This window comes from Crassostrea angulata, chromosome 8, assembly GCF_025612915.1.
Source record: "Crassostrea angulata isolate pt1a10 chromosome 8, ASM2561291v2, whole genome shotgun sequence".
NCBI lineage: Eukaryota > Metazoa > Mollusca > Bivalvia > Ostreida > Ostreidae > Magallana > Magallana angulata.
The window spans coordinates 13,674,038-13,690,179 of record NC_069118.1 but is presented as its reverse complement, the minus strand read 5'-3'; the positions used below and the strand labels follow the sequence as shown (position 1 = coordinate 13,690,179).

Here is a 16,142-nt window from a genome sequence, read left to right as displayed (position 1 = left end):
CGAGATTCCCACCAATTTGATGCATTTTCGCTGCATGCACCCCCTTGACATCAAAATTCAATAATGCTCGGTACATATTTTTGAACTATCTCCGTATTTCAAATCGAACACTAGTAAAACTTGCACAAAAGTAAAACAAAAAAGAGGTAAATGAACATATATACTTTGATTTCTTTTATCATCAGTAGTAGGTCAACTGACACTTAAAGTGTGGATGCCTAAACTAACATGTAACAATCAATATTTATTTGAATCATATAATGCTGATCAATCAATAAACAACCTTATTTTGGCCTAACTAAATAAATTTCACACAAATCATGATACTGAAAAACATTTCCACTGTTTTCTTTATTTTTTTTACATATACAAATGACATTGTTTTAAAAAAAATCGGAAAACGATTCAGAAAGTTGTTTTAATAACTTAAATCTCAATACCTAATGTTTTCAGATGCCATTTTTATATATAGATGATGATGTACTCGGATGTACAAGAAATTTTTGTTTTCAGTTTCGGAAATGTTGCAATTCACGTGCCAGACATAGACTGGTGTTTTATTGCTAATTGCAGAAACCGGAATTCATTCAAGAGTTTCCTTTTAATGAAAAATATAGTTTAAAAAAGATAAGTGATTTTTCTTTTTTACAGATGAGAGTATCATGCTATCAATAAGAATTGATGTTTTTAAGCAACGTTTATTCTTATTATGTAAGATTTAAACATATCTTTTAGTGAAGTTTGTTCCTAATTCGCAAAGCATAATCGTTATATTGTGATACATTTTTATGTTTTCTTAACATCATAGTTACCTGGGTTATCAGATTTTGGATCGTAAATTTGGTAAGAGCACCATTTCTGGACGCCTTATTCTATGGTGGGTAAATGGTTATGCATATTTTACTTCTTTTTGCAGTTTGTTATACTTAGATTATATCGTAATAAGAAAATAATATAACCCATGACAGTTATACTATTGTCCGGCGTGTACTGATTCTATTGATAATGACATTTAATTCTCTGTTGTAATTTGAGAATTGTGCACTTAAAGGACATACCATTATCAAGATTTCACGGCATTTGTAAGAAGTGAAGAACGATGTGGCTTTTATCCAGAAAACGTATCAAGTTTTATAAGAAGAGGTACAATTACATTAAAACCGAATAGCGTAAATTATACATTCTAGTTATTGACAGAAAACAAGTATTGTTTGAATAATAATTACTTTTAAATTAAATCAGTGAACATTTTTTCTGCAATATCCAGCGTTGCCAAATCAGAAACAAACTACAGCTTACTCCACTTATATTGAACTCGCTTATTTTGAAATTCCGCTTATTTTGAAATGGAAATAAATCCCCAGTTTTTACCTTTCATATTCTTTGCATTGATTTGACGGATATAATGAAATCGGTTATTTTGAAATATCGCTAATATTGAAGCCACTGATCGGTCCCCAAAGGTGATAATTAGTTGTTTTTATAACGGTTATATTGAAGTTCTCCCTGGCGGTTGTCGTCACGGTTGGTGACAGTAATTATGCCAGACTGACCGGTTGATATACAAAGGTGTGAATTGATAAGTTCTCTTCATGTGTGTTTTTATACTTTTATTAAAAAGTAAAATTTATTCAATGTTTATTTTTTTGTTTTTACGAATACGGATGTATTGAGGCTAGACGTAATATTGAAACCCCACGGAAAAGAAATACCTTATCTCCGGACGCTAAATAAAACTAGTTATGGCTATTGATGAAAGAACAAAGCCTAAATTCGAAATAGCTAAGGATTATAAGATTATCGCGTGTACACTTACGATGATATACAAGCAGCGTTCAGCAATATTTGAAGCGTTTGAGTGGGTGATTTTTCTTTAACGTTTTTCTAAAACGTAAAAGAATGCGATTCGAGATTATGATGAGGTTTAATATAGTAACAAAACGGAACTTACAAAACTTTCGGATATAATTTTAATCAAACTTTGAAGGACTAATGTTCCATGTAATCCGTTTATTGTAATAGATAAATGATGATCTAATAATTTTTTCGGATTTGGTTTTCTATGCTTACATCGGGATTGAACTTTCAAAAATGGCGGCTTCACGTCAGTCAATTTCGCTTATATTGAAATACGGATATATTGAAATAATTTGCATGGTCCCCGGAATTTCAATATATCCGGAGTAGGCTGTACTTCGCTTTTGGTGCTAAGTACAGTTTTACTATAGAAGCAAATCCTTGTACAAACCGATTACAAGATGTGGAAATGGTCCTTTTTTGTGAAGGGCCGACAGGTAATTAAACATAAAGGAAATCGACAGTCGCTGCTCAAATAATGCATTTGATCCTTTGCAAGGAATAAAACAAAATATCAAAGATCAATGATAATTTGATTTAAAGAAAAATTAGTCAAAATCTGTTGTAGATGTGTTAAAACATTTTATTTTTGTTTTTAAAGCATGATAATGGCAACACATACAAATACATATAAAAGTTTGGTTTTTTTTAATATGTTTTCCGTAACTTAATCTTGATAAGTCAGTCCCCACACTATTGTTAACAATTTTTGCACAGTGTAATATAAACTAACATATTATAATATTTACAGTTCTTAGCGGATCAAGATGTAATCAGGGCTGTAACAGGCTGTCAGAGGTTTGTCGACGATCGTCAGATGTCAACGAAGAATTTTGGATTTGTAAGAATCTACACGACATACTAAATAGTTGATTTTACAAACTAAAGAAACATTTTACGAAATCAAAGTTCTTAAAGTATAACTTTTCAATGATGGAAATAAAATAATTTCTAAAACTTATTGTGTACCTAGCTACGGTATTGAGTTATATAAACATTGAAAGGGAGAGAACACAGTTTGTTTGGCCCTTTTCATGTTGTTAGAGAATAAATGTGCATTTGGTTTTCATAATCATTATTTTAGTTACAATTCAGTCACAACAAGTTAAGTTATTCTGCATTTTTGTAATAGTTAATACAGATCATTTTTAAATTTAATTTATATTATTTTAGATAAGACGTATCATTTTCATTGCTTAAATAAGAACATACATTGCCTCATATCAACATGTTATCGCATCCTGTTTCAAATCCAATAAATATAAACTCGAGTAACTCAGCTTGTTTTATAAACTCTTTAAAATTGCAGCTGAACGCAAAATTGACGATTTCTGCGATAACAATTTACTCTGTCCAAGAAATAGTGAATGCAGAATGGTTAACAATTTCACAAGTTGTCAATGTTTAGAAGATTATGAAGCTTTAGATGGGAGATGTAAAAAAGGTAAGCATGTGTTTGATATCAAACCATTGTATAATTAAAAAATTGTCAATCGGATGATGGCCATAATCGTCAATTAATTAACTTTTAATTCTGTGTGTTTAATTTATCATTTTAAAAAAATAATTCATGCTTCATACATTGGGAAACACAAAGCCGCTAGAAAAATGCAATGCTTAATTTAAAAAAATCAATAAATGTAAATTAGATTTTAGATTAAGTTCTGAAGTGTTAGCATTGGGAGAAAAAAAACCGAACTTCTCTTAATAAGCATGATTTAGAATAGAATATGATCAGAGGATTTTCTAAAACAAAAACCGGAAGAAAATGAAAAAACAATGGCAAGCACAGATTCTAAATCTAAATCGATTTTTTGTAATTACTTGCAATTACAAAAAATCGTCATTGGTTAATAGCTCGTGGTAAAAAAAAGATCATTTTTAAAATATTAAGAAAAAACTTAAGGGTGATTTGTTAAGCATTCAGCCTCTTTAATGAAAATATAAAATCTAAAGTTAGTTCACAGTCCATGCTTACAGATTTTAAACACAAAATTTTGTGCTCTGAAATATAATGGATCTGCTTTTTACATGACTTTTCTTATCAACAAGGGTATATCTTGCCTATATGTTGCATACACATTTTAATCAAAGTACTGAAGTACTGACGGGAGTTGATTTTATCGATTATAATTTATTCAAAATCAACTATTTGTGATTTGGCAGGGCAAGTAGTATCAGTAATCGAAATATTTCTGAGAAATTGTATGGAAGATTAAACTCTTGTCTTGTTCAATTAAACGCTCGGCTGTCTCCGTTTATCTCCGACAAGCAAGAGAGACTCTGTTTTGTCGGATGTTAACGGAGACAGCCAAGCGTCTGGTTGAACGAGACTACATTGAACACAAGCGTAGGAATACATACAACTTCGAAAAATATCTAAACTGTTTGTACAATTTAAAATCTTATTATTTTCATGGTATTAATAAATAAATTTTCTTGAAAAACTATGCTTCAGAATACATAGCATCGAATTTATTGATTATTTTCAAGAACTAAGTGTTGTCAGCGATATTGATTTGTGCTTAGGTCCAAACACTGTTTCATTTTCGCTTTACCCGAGTAGGTGCATAGGAGAGTTGATTAAAATCAACTCCCAAAAAGTAAGCTAGAAATGAATTGAACAGCGACTTAAAATCATCACACTGTCTTGTACAGGTCTCAAACAAATTATCTGTTTGCTAAAATAGTCCAAAGCGTTACGCCTTTTTGCTCATTCGTTGTTTCCATCTCAAATCTTTAAAGTGCTGTAAACTCTTTTATTCTTGAATCATGTTAGCTTTAAATGTAAATGGTAATGTAAATGTGATTATTTTAGATGCTTAATAGAAACAGTTTGCCTAAATGGATAAACGGTTTTACTATTTATATTTCATCCAAGTTACGTTTTTTTTTACCTGATTTTAGTTTTCCAATGTTGTTTCTAAAATTAATAAAGTTTGTTTGTAATTTATCTTTTAATACACTGTATTTACTATTTTAGTCGGGCTAACCTTGGGAGATACCTGTGACAATAATAGTCAATGTTCAGGGACTATCAACGCTTCACTTTGTTTACATGATAGGATCCGAAACAAGAAAGTGTGTTCATGTGTGAACGGTTATGTTGCGGGTGCTTCCAACTGCATATTAGGTAGGTTTAGGTTTACACATTATGAAACTAAACTGGGATATTTTTTTTAAGTTAAATTAGGCATTAATTGATAAATGTATTGAATATATAACATATACTGCAAAATAATTTATGTAATATTGTTGATCTGTCTAGGATTGATAGAAAAATATAAAACATGGTTGTGTGTATGTACTGCCATTTATTTTTGCTAATAAGAAAAATTAGGCAATAAGGGGAGGTCTTCAAACAGTCATAATACCAATTACCAGACATTGAATGTAAGTTATAAAAGGTGAGCAAATGACCTCCCCCATATTAAACAAAGATGTATACATTATCAACATGTACCAAATATACATGCAACAAAAATATTGTTGAACAAAAACAGCATTTCACACATCAACAGCAACATACATGTGTAATACATTGCAGAATAAATCCCCAACTACAAAGGTGATGAAGGGGAAGGAGGGTGGGTTGACTGCGGTATTTACAAACTTGTTGACAGCTGACAGTTAAAGTGACGTAGTCAAATCATCGCGCGACTAAATGCCGCACTCTGATTGGCTAATGTAGACAAAAAGGAAGATCAGCTAAATACTCAAAAGTACTCAAAGATTAGAATTACAAATGTATTATGACTAGACTACTATTATTGGAACTAGCATAAAAATAACATATCACAATTTACATAAATGCTATTATTTACAATAATGCTGTATTATGTAATATTGTTGATCTGTCTAGGATTGATAGAAAAATATAAAACATGGTTGTGTGCATGTACTGCCATTTATTTTTGCTAATAAGAAAAATTAGGCAATAAGGGGAGGTCTTCAAACAGTCATAATAACAATTACCAGACATTGAATGTAAGTTATAAAAGGTGAGCAAATGACCTCCCCCATATTAAACAAAGATGTATACATTATCAACTTGTACCAAATATACATGCAACAAAAATATTGTTGAACAAAAACAGCCACCAAAAGCAAACAGCAGGTTTGCACAAAACGACCCCACACAAAGTGGACTAGCCAGATCATGGTTGTCAACAATATGAAAGATGGCAGTACATACAACACATATGGCGATGGCCAACCCCTGCCTTTTATGGAGATATAAATATTAATATATCATGAAGGCACAGATTATCTATAACCAAACCAGTTAAAAATTTGAATACCACTAGGAACATCTTATTTTTAACCTTGCAAGTATAAACACATCAGTTGACTTCTGCCCTGTGTTAATATAACAGCTGCCTAATATACATGTCAAAAGTTTGTTTTACTATCCAACAAGTTTTAAAGACAGATATACATGTAATCAAACATTTTCAGATGAACCAGTAGGCACATGTTACTCAAATGACAAAATCAAACAACAGAAACAATGGTTAAAAAACTATACAGCACATTAACACATCAGTTTACTTCTGACCTGTGTTATATGTTATGTGTAACCACATCATGCACATAGTATAGATAAATGATATACATGAATCACACTTTGAATAATGTCCAATATAAGACAAATGATAGGGAATTGTGATGAGAACTGAATTTTGACATACAACTAATCTATACATTGAATTAAAAACACAAACAATGCATATCAGTTACAATTATAATACACAGCAGTTAACTTCTGAACTGTGAAAATCTTCCAAGAAAAGTATATATACATAGCATTTGCTATACATATTTAAAATGTAAAGCTTGACGAAGGTATGTATCTGCAAATAGCATCGGATTTTCATCTTCCCATTTATTGAATGTAGTTTCAGAATATTAACCCAAATGTGCTGCATGAGTGTCTGCCCCTATCCTGAAGCTGTGACCCTTGTATAGTGCAGGGTTCAAACCAACAAAGTCAATAATACTAGTAAGATTTTTCACTGCAAAGTTGGACATAGCAATACATTTACCTCTTAATTCTTCAATAGGTTTTTGCCAATCTACAGCCAAAGACTCCCTTAGCTTTCTGAAAGATTCGTCATATGTTCTCCAAGCAACATCCCCATGCAGTCTTTGCATTTCTCTAATAAAGCTCATGTATTGTAATAAGTGGGGAGTTTCTGATGGGTGTTTCTGAATTCTGATGTTAATAAAGATAAGAAAGGCATCAGTCCACTGACTGATGAACATGGTGGTTTTTGATTTTAAACTTTGCTGTACATTAATGACCCCTGGAGTAATGCACAACCTAAGAGGTTCTTCATCTTGGTGGAACAATAATACTTTTACATCAAAAAATTCATTTGACCAAATTTTTGTCTTTATCTTTTGTGGTATTGTCGCACCAAGAGGACTACCTTCTGTTACAGAGATAAGATTATCAGAATTGAAGAAACCTTTGTTTGTGCCTACTGGCTCACCTGTGTTTTTTAAAAGTTGAGATACTACTTACAATATAGGGTTATCTTGCATAGACGAAGAAGCAGTCGTTGGTGCAGGTAACTCATTGACGGTGTTTGCATATGTAGCAGATGCAGCATTTTCTAGGGGTACCACTGTGCTGCTTGATGCATCAGAGTTGGATTTTTGCAATTTAACAATTTCTTGCACAAGTCTTTGGTAATCGATTGATTCAGCCTGAGGTTTATGTTTTGCTCTAGTACCTTCACTTGCCTCCACAGGATGTTAGCGTTTTGGCATGGTAACGCCTACAAGATATTTTAAAACTGTTAAAATCAATTTTCTAAATGTACCCAATATACAATTAATGCAACTTTTGAGTGTACAAATTTGCACTCAAATCATGCGGATATAGGTGCACACAAGCTAATTATTATTTGATTAATTGCAATTTTTGACACACAAACATTAAATAGGAAAATGCAATTATCAAGACTTGCGTCAAAACAGTGTATATCTTTGGATTCACATGTAAACTTACATACATGTAACAATACACATAGAGCATGTGTGCATGAATCTGCATGAACATATAAAAATGGAATCTCTGCATGTGCATCATAGTAATAGTCCACATGACAATGAGTGAGAAACAGAAAAAATAGTCCACACGACTCTGCATGCTGACCAGAAAAAAGTGCACATGACTCTGCACGTGAACCAGAAAAAATATTGCACACGGCTGTGCATGGGAATCAAAATTAGAACACGCGACTCTGCATGTGAATCAAAATTAGTACACACGACTCTGCATGTGAATCAAAATTAGTACACACGACTCTGCATGTGAATCAAAATTAGAACACACGACTCTGCATGTGAATCAAAATTAGTACACACGACTCTGCATGTGAATCAAAATTAGAACACACGACTCTGCATGTGAATCAAAATTAGTACACACGACTCTGCATGTGAATCAAAATTATTACACACGACTCTGCATGTGAACCAGAAATATACTGTAGTACACATGACTCTGCATATGAACCAGACAAATAGTACACACGACTCTGCATGTGAACCAGAAAAATAAACCACAGGACTCTGCATGTGAACAGGAAAAAATAGTACATATGAACATTCTTTATACACCTACCAGCTAATTGTGAATTTTATGCATATGCCTGTGAATATATTGAACACTATGAATGCAAGCTCAAAGAATAATAAAAATATGTCAGACTGCTTATCTTGAATGTTGAAGGACAGCTATTCTAATGTTGTGAAGGTATTTCTTCATGTGGCGAGAACCAGATTCAATGTTGACCCCATCTCTCCCCCGGTAGGCCAGGTCCGCCCAGAAACCACGATGAGACCAAAAATGAATTCCATGAAGCTTTTCAGTCTCTGACTTGAGCTGCTTGTTCACAGTCATGACATCATTGAAGTATGTCCGAGAGGCCCATGGTTGACGTCTAAGAGACTGCAAGGTATACTTAAAAAATACGTGAGTTCACATCCTCAAATGCTCTATTTAAAACATATAATTCATAATGAATAGTGGGATTTTTTTTACAAGTTCTTCAGAAGGACATTTTATGCATAAAATATATCTTGTATATCGTAAGAAATATATCAACTGTTTGAGAAATAGGCAAAGAAAGGTGATAATTTATATTTTCTCAGTCGACAAACAATTGTACGAGGAATGTGAAAAAGATGATCAGTGCAATGCGACATCGGGGAAGGAGGTCTGTAGAGAAATACGAGGCAGGAAGTTATGTTTGTGTGAAGTAGGGTTTATTGAGGACACTACAGCTCTAAAATGTCTTCAAGGTAAGATATCGAAGTACACGGTATTAGTAATTAATTAAAAGATCGTGTTAAATTGTGAATTATTAATATATAACCTCTCCTTCCCCCCCAAAAAAAAAACCAGAAAAAGAAGTAGAATATATGGTTTGTACGAGCTGTTCTAAAAGAGAAGAAATTAATTATATTTCTATAAATTAAAAATGTAGCGTGCGGGTACCGTAAATGTGAAGAGGAAAAATAAGTATGGAATTCTTTTCAGGATTTTTCATGATTTTTGTGAACAGGCATACAAGTTTAGCAATTCACCTTTTAAAAGGTTATATGCACCACAGTCTAATCCATTTTAAATTATATAAAATCTGCCACTATTCAAAAAAATCTGTACTGATGCTATAGTCTATGATCCTAGGAGTTTGATTGCTCAAAGAAGTGAATGGAGAAATGATATAAATTAAAATATACCGTATATCCGGGCCTTTTTTTTGTGTGCCACACAATTTCCGAAAATGGGGGAAATACCTAGCATTTTTAATCTGCGTCAGCCAATTTATGCGATTTTGAAAGTTTCTTATATAAATGAAATTCAAAGCAGAGCAACACGGAGCTCCAAATAGATAGAAATAGGATCAGATGCCTAGGAGGAGTGAGCATCCTCTGCTGACCGGTCACACCGCCGTGTGCTCTTTGTCGTAATTGGGAAAAAACCCGGAAAGTCCGTAGACAATTAGGTGATTAAAAATGGTCTAACAATTAGTATGAAAAACGTCAGTCAGCATGCGACCTAGTGAAAGATTGTATTTGCTGACAATGTCGTTGTATCGACCATAAAACGTTCGAAAAGATGACTTTAAACGAGATTGTTGATAGTCCTGTTTTATCAACTTGTTTGTCAGTAGCTTGCTTCGCCTTAGACACTTTTCAAACGAAGAGCATGTCCTTGTGTATCGAAATAACTGAGAGACAAAAACACCATAAGCAGGTGATAAAAGTATTTTGCTACATAATTAAAGTCATCGCGTTTGTCATAAAGTTTTATTGTTAGATTACCATCAATGTCCATTTCATACAGTCATTCCGAATGTTGGTTAATGATTTTGATCCGACAAATTTGGATCCGGAAATTAATAATATCTGATTTCGTTTTAACCGTAAAAATTTGCATTTATTTTTTTGGGCAAAGATCTGTTAAGAACACAACCGGGGACTGAAAAAAACCTCGAAATATGCGAGAATTCGCTATACCCGTGTTCTTTCTAAACGAGTTTTACTGTATACAACAAAGTATAAATATTCAATAGGAAGTGTTAAAGGTGTTTCCATGATATGGAGGTATAACGACATGGGGGTATGTAGGATGTACTGTGTGACATCGGCTAAAAATGCAACAATATATCATCGAAGGATTGAGTGTCGATAAGTAATGCATGTAGATAAACACAATATATACTCTGCATGTATAGGAAATAAAGGACATATTCAATGAATAGAACTGTTGGTCATCATCCAACACAACGAAGAGAACCAAATTTACAGTGCTTTAATAAATACTTCTATTTTCTTTAGTCAAATTAAAAAAAATCACTATCAAAACTCTGTATGTCTTTTCTCTCTTTGTCTGTCTGTTTCTCTGTCTGTCTGTCTGTCTGTATCTCTCTGTCTTTTTCTCTCTGTCTCTGTCTGTCTGTCTGTCTGTCTGTCTGTCTCTCTCTCTGTTTTATACTTTATTGATTACCTGGTCTGAGATAAAATCAATCAGCCTAAAACTTAAAAGTAACAAACAAAATTGTAAAGCCATTTTTTTGTTTTAATGACATTGCTGAAGAAGATGATTTCACTAAGAATTCTAAAACTATTCGAGAAAACACTGGAATTACTGATTCCTTGGAAAAGTGGATCTGTGGTTTATCTTATGAGAACGAATGACTTAAAGTTCACGGGACGTGTATTATACTTTGATTGATTCAATGATAAATCAATTAATACTTTTCGTAAAAAAAAAAACAACAGTACAAGCATCTGAGTTAAACAATATGCATTTATGTTGAAACTTGGGATCATTATAATAGAATTATTCGACAAATATTTTCGTCATCCAAATTATCACGCAGTTATAGTTCAGTTATAGTTTCATAGTAAACAACCTACAATTTACTGGACAAGAAATCATTCAGTCCCTGCATCATGAGTTTGCACACCGCTGTCGAAAAAGTAGGTAGCCCTATCATTGTTCTTGTATTTTTTGTAATCATCGATATTTATTTTTAGTCAAGTCACAATTTCTAAAAAGAGCTCTAGAAATACGTTTTAACGGCAATTTATTATGATCTGGTCCAGCATGGGTTTTTTTTAATCCTAATTAAAGTATGCTAAGTCTGAAAAAATATGCTGGCCTTCATAAAAATGGCGTTAAGTAGGTCAAAATGGTGATTCAAAATGGCGGACAGCCAATCTTCAAATTTGTCTCGTAAAGTCTCTCCAATGGGAAAAAAATAATGACAAACACTAATGGATTGATCCAAAATAGTATTTCATCATATACATTGGGTGCTGAGTCTTACAAATTATGCTTGCTTTCCAAAAATGTGGTTAATGAGGTCAAAGTGGCGATTTCAAATGGCGCATAACAAAATTTTGTTAATTCGTCTTATATTTCTGAAATGGACATAAAGCAAGAGACAAACAATGAATATTCAGTCCAGTTAAGTTTTTAATCATAAGTCAGGAATAATATGCCATTTTTAAGGAAATGTCGTAAATTAATTTTTAAAAAAATGGCGATTCATAACGGTGGACCTCCAGAAGGGCGTATTCTTATTCTTTTCCCTTTAGTTTCTTAAATGGCGAAAAAGCGAGAAACAAACAATTATGATTTTTTAAATAAATTATCAAATCATAAATAAGACTTGCTAAGTTTGAGGAATCAAGCTGGTTTCCACTAAAGCGATGCTTTTTATGTCAAAATGGCGAACAGCCAGATTTCATTTTTTTTCTTTAAAGTTTCTTAAAACGGAAAAAAGCATGAGACCAGCAAGTTTAATATGGTCCAGCAACTTTGCTGGACTGAATTATAATTGTTTTTTTGCGTTTTCCCTATGTTAGGTTTTTTTTTAGGAAAAAAAATATAAAATCTGGGTATCTGCCATTTCGAATCGCCATGTTGACCTAATTAACGTTTTTTTGGGAAGGCCAGCTATTTTTTTTTTCAAAGTTAGCACACTTTAGATATGATAAAATACTAAGCAGACTTGGATAATTTCATTATTGTTTGTCAATAACTAAAAGACTTTAAGAAAAAAAATTAAAATTTGGTTGTCCGCCATTTTGAATCGCCATTTTGAGCTACTTAACGCCAGCATATTTTTTTTTGGAATCAGCACACTTTAATTCTGTTTATAAACCATGCTGGACCAAATAATATCTATTTGCCGTTAAAAGTTTTTTGTTTTTTTTTCTACTAAATGAGACTACACTATTTGTACATAATCATATCTGAAACCCAGATGAAATTCATACACTGCTGACCCTGACGTTGAACGGCCATCCTTTTCTGAGGTGAGGTTTATTTGTCTTGATTTTATCGTCATTCCATTTATTTTTTTCAAAGCACTCACATATGCTCATTAGTTGATTGAATTTATGTTTTTCATGTTTATCATTTATAAAAAAAAAAAAACAACTGTTTGAATGTTGGGTGTTATAAATTTATTAGAATACGTACTCTTTGGTCTTTACAGGTTGTCATGCATCATTGCGATAAAGTATGAATTGTGTGTATATAAAGGGTTTGATTATATGCTTAAAAGAATGTCTTATATATCATTGATCATGAATTTACTTTATAAAAGGTGTTGAGAAAGTATGACGTGCACATGTGTAAATTATATTTGATTATAAATCTTTTTTTGTATATGCTAGTTCGGATATTCAAGCAATCCGCCCATACGAGTATTTGAGTACCCAGCTATATGATCTGGAGTATTAGAACATAGGGCTATCCGAGTAGCCGGGCATAGTGACTAAAAAACGGAGATATAACCCTCACACATTTCATGTAAGATACGACTTCATCAGGACAGGGACTAAGAAGAAATACTGTTTATTGTAAATTGCGTAATTTATTAACATGTATAAATATTATCAAAACTCTCTGCACACTGTTTATTTCTAAAACGCCTAAGTATACCCTTGAAAATATGTAATACACTTGATTCGACATTACTATTCAATTTGGCAATTTTGAACGTTAGACTATTCATACAATAAGTTGTTGTCGTCACTTAGGAAATATAATGTTTTTAAATTAGGAGCTTATTGTGCACTACAGTCAAATACAGCTGTGTTTTACTCTTAAAGAAAAAAACTGCTACATGTTTAATTTATGTACGTCTATTATTGTACATTTACATGTAAAGCACAAGTGTGTTTTATGCATGTCTGATTGTAACATGCACAGTAAACATTTTTTTTCATGTAAATTTCTTTTTCTTTTTGTTACATTTTTTAAATTGCCATGTTATTTTTTTCTGTTTGGTACACTAAATGTCATTTCTTTCATGTTTATGTGTGGCTATTTGATACATGTAGTTAACGTTCATCGTGCTTTTCATTGCTATTGACTTGTTTGTTTGGTATATGTACATAAAATTTAGTTCCAAAATATGTGTTTCTGTTTTGTACATATTTTTCATCGAGGGATATGTGTGCCTGTTTGATACATTTAATGTCATTGTATATTGCATGTTTGTGAGTCTGTTTGTTACGCGCAAATTTCCAATTGTTTTTATATATATCATTTTAGTATGCGTTTGGGTTGAAAATGACAAAACAAAAAGTATGTCTATAACAATCTCTCAACATTTATCAAAACCAAACTCCCTGTTTTATGTGAAGTTATGACCTTCTGGCTGTTAGCCATCGCTATAAAGACATACATGTACGTGTAGACTACCAGATTAAACATTTTCACAATAGGGAGACATGTTTTGATATATTATTATAAGATTTAATGGTCAATTATGATAAAAAAAATTCCAGATGAAAGTTAACATTTACTGGCCACATAAATTACATTTTTTGTTAAAACCCGTCAATATTCCTTACTTCTTTTGTTTTGTTTTATTCAGTAAGTTTACAATAGTTATAAAAGTGAGCATCATAAAATCACATTAAAACAATTCAGAGCAGAATGAATTATACAATAGTTCATCATGAAAATGTAAAAATAATTTACAAACACATACAAACCATGAATACATCACCATGGAAATTCTATTAATACGAATGATCATGACATAAACCCCACCTCAGTTTTATTAGAGGATAAAGTAATAAATCTGTTCTATCTCATATGAATACATAAAATCGATGATTTTATCTTGCATGCGCGGTCATCGCTTTTCTCTTTGAAAAGTAAAGAAAATATAATAAAACCTGTGTCATAACTTAATAAGTTCAGGCACGTAGCATCGTTTCTGAAAGTGTGTGGGGGGGGGGGGGGGGGCAGACTCATCCAAAAAATCTTGGTTGGCGTAGTATATAACTTCAATTTCAATCCTTATTTTCATATTAATTTTTACATGCTCACAAAGCAGTGGGGGGGGGGGGCAACTCCATGATATTTCAATTTTTTATATATGTAAATTTAAAAAAATTAGTTGCTGCGAGTTGGGGCCCTGCCCCCCCCCCCCCCCCGGATGCTACGTGCCTGAAGTTTATGCAGTTACATTCCTTTTCATGTGTGTTCCTATCAGAATTACGGTGTTTTGTTTGTTATATGTTACTCTACTTATTAATCATGTAACAAATTTATGTTAGAAAAGTTCATGTAAAAATACAAAAAAAGAAACTCATTTATTATTTACATAGATACTAAAGTCATGTATTTTTGTAATAATTACGGATATCCACTTGAAAATTATAATTGTTAAATATTGTACTTTTAACACAATGAACTCCAGAAAAAATTGGACGGATTTCTGGTACTTGAATATATGAAAATCAGAATGGTTGGAAAATATTTTGAAGTATGGTTAAAAAAAAAGTGTGGATTGAAATAACACGTTCAGTATTTTTTCGATAAAGAAAAAGTAATTGCACTTTTTATGGATATTATTAAGACGTAGGGGTTGTTTTTTTTTGGTCACCTAATGTTGTTGTCATGATTTGACCAATGAAATTAAACGCAATAATTCTACCGACTCTTTAAGAAAGACGTGCTGGTTTACTTCTTCCTGCGCACGGGTAAAATTTTTTAATGCCAAATCTTTTCCATCCGTTCATTTTTTTTTTTTAAATCCACCACCTCTTTTGTTCCTTTTCAGTGTTTATCGCATATTATTTTCTTTTTCCCTTTATTCTAATTCAAGCATTTGAGTATTTTAATGTGTAATTACATGTAGATAAATTTTATATGTGAACTTGTTTTCAAACCACAATAAATTCGATTTATTGGGTCATAGTTACCAATTTTAAATTTCTCAATAAAGTCATTTGATAACATTCATATTTGTATATTTTTTCTATTTCTATTGAAACATTTTACATCATATTGATATCAAACTCATAATTGTGACAGAATTTAAGTAAACTGAATTACAATAATATTTGAAGTATTTTGTGACATTACTTCCTATAATTCTGCGTATTGTGTAACAATGTTATGCAACAATTAAAGTCATGCTCTTGTCAAAGTACCACATTTACACTGATCATACGTTAGGCAAATTACATAAGTAGTAGTCCCTTTGTACGGAAATCAATGATAATTACGGATAAATATTGTAACACAAGATAAATTCTTACATAGGATAACTCGAAACTTGAAAAATTATGTATTTTGTTTTTTAATCAAATAAGAGGGTAAATCAGGTACCTACATGCATATTGTATTTTCTCAATGCAAAGAGAGATGTTCGAAAATTATGGAGACATTCACTCGAAATCCCTTGGAAAAAAGCTAAATCATTAAAAGTTCACCAGAAAGTAAACCAAGA

General features: G+C 32.0%; 2 long non-coding RNA genes and 1 pseudogene across 2 annotated transcripts; 2 read left to right on the top strand and 1 right to left on the bottom strand.

Annotated features, from left to right (window-relative positions):
* The first annotated feature begins 634 nt into the window (after positions 1-634).
* Positions 635-1,143, top strand: LOC128158668 (uncharacterized). Its single transcript, XR_008240021.1, has 3 exons — positions 635-711; positions 809-877; positions 1,052-1,143. It is a non-coding gene; the product is annotated as an uncharacterized LOC128158668 (long non-coding RNA).
* Positions 1,144-6,765: 5,622 nt separating this feature from the next.
* On the bottom strand, positions 6,766-7,632 carry LOC128159320 (uncharacterized; annotated as a pseudogene).
* An 804-nt stretch (positions 7,633-8,436) lies between these two features.
* LOC128157956 (uncharacterized) lies at positions 8,437-14,599 on the top strand. The gene is made up of 5 exons (XR_008239891.1): positions 8,437-8,825; positions 9,022-9,171; positions 11,284-11,358; positions 12,651-12,702; positions 13,066-14,599. It is a non-coding gene; the product is annotated as an uncharacterized LOC128157956 (long non-coding RNA).
* Positions 14,600-16,142: the final 1,543 nt, after the last annotated feature.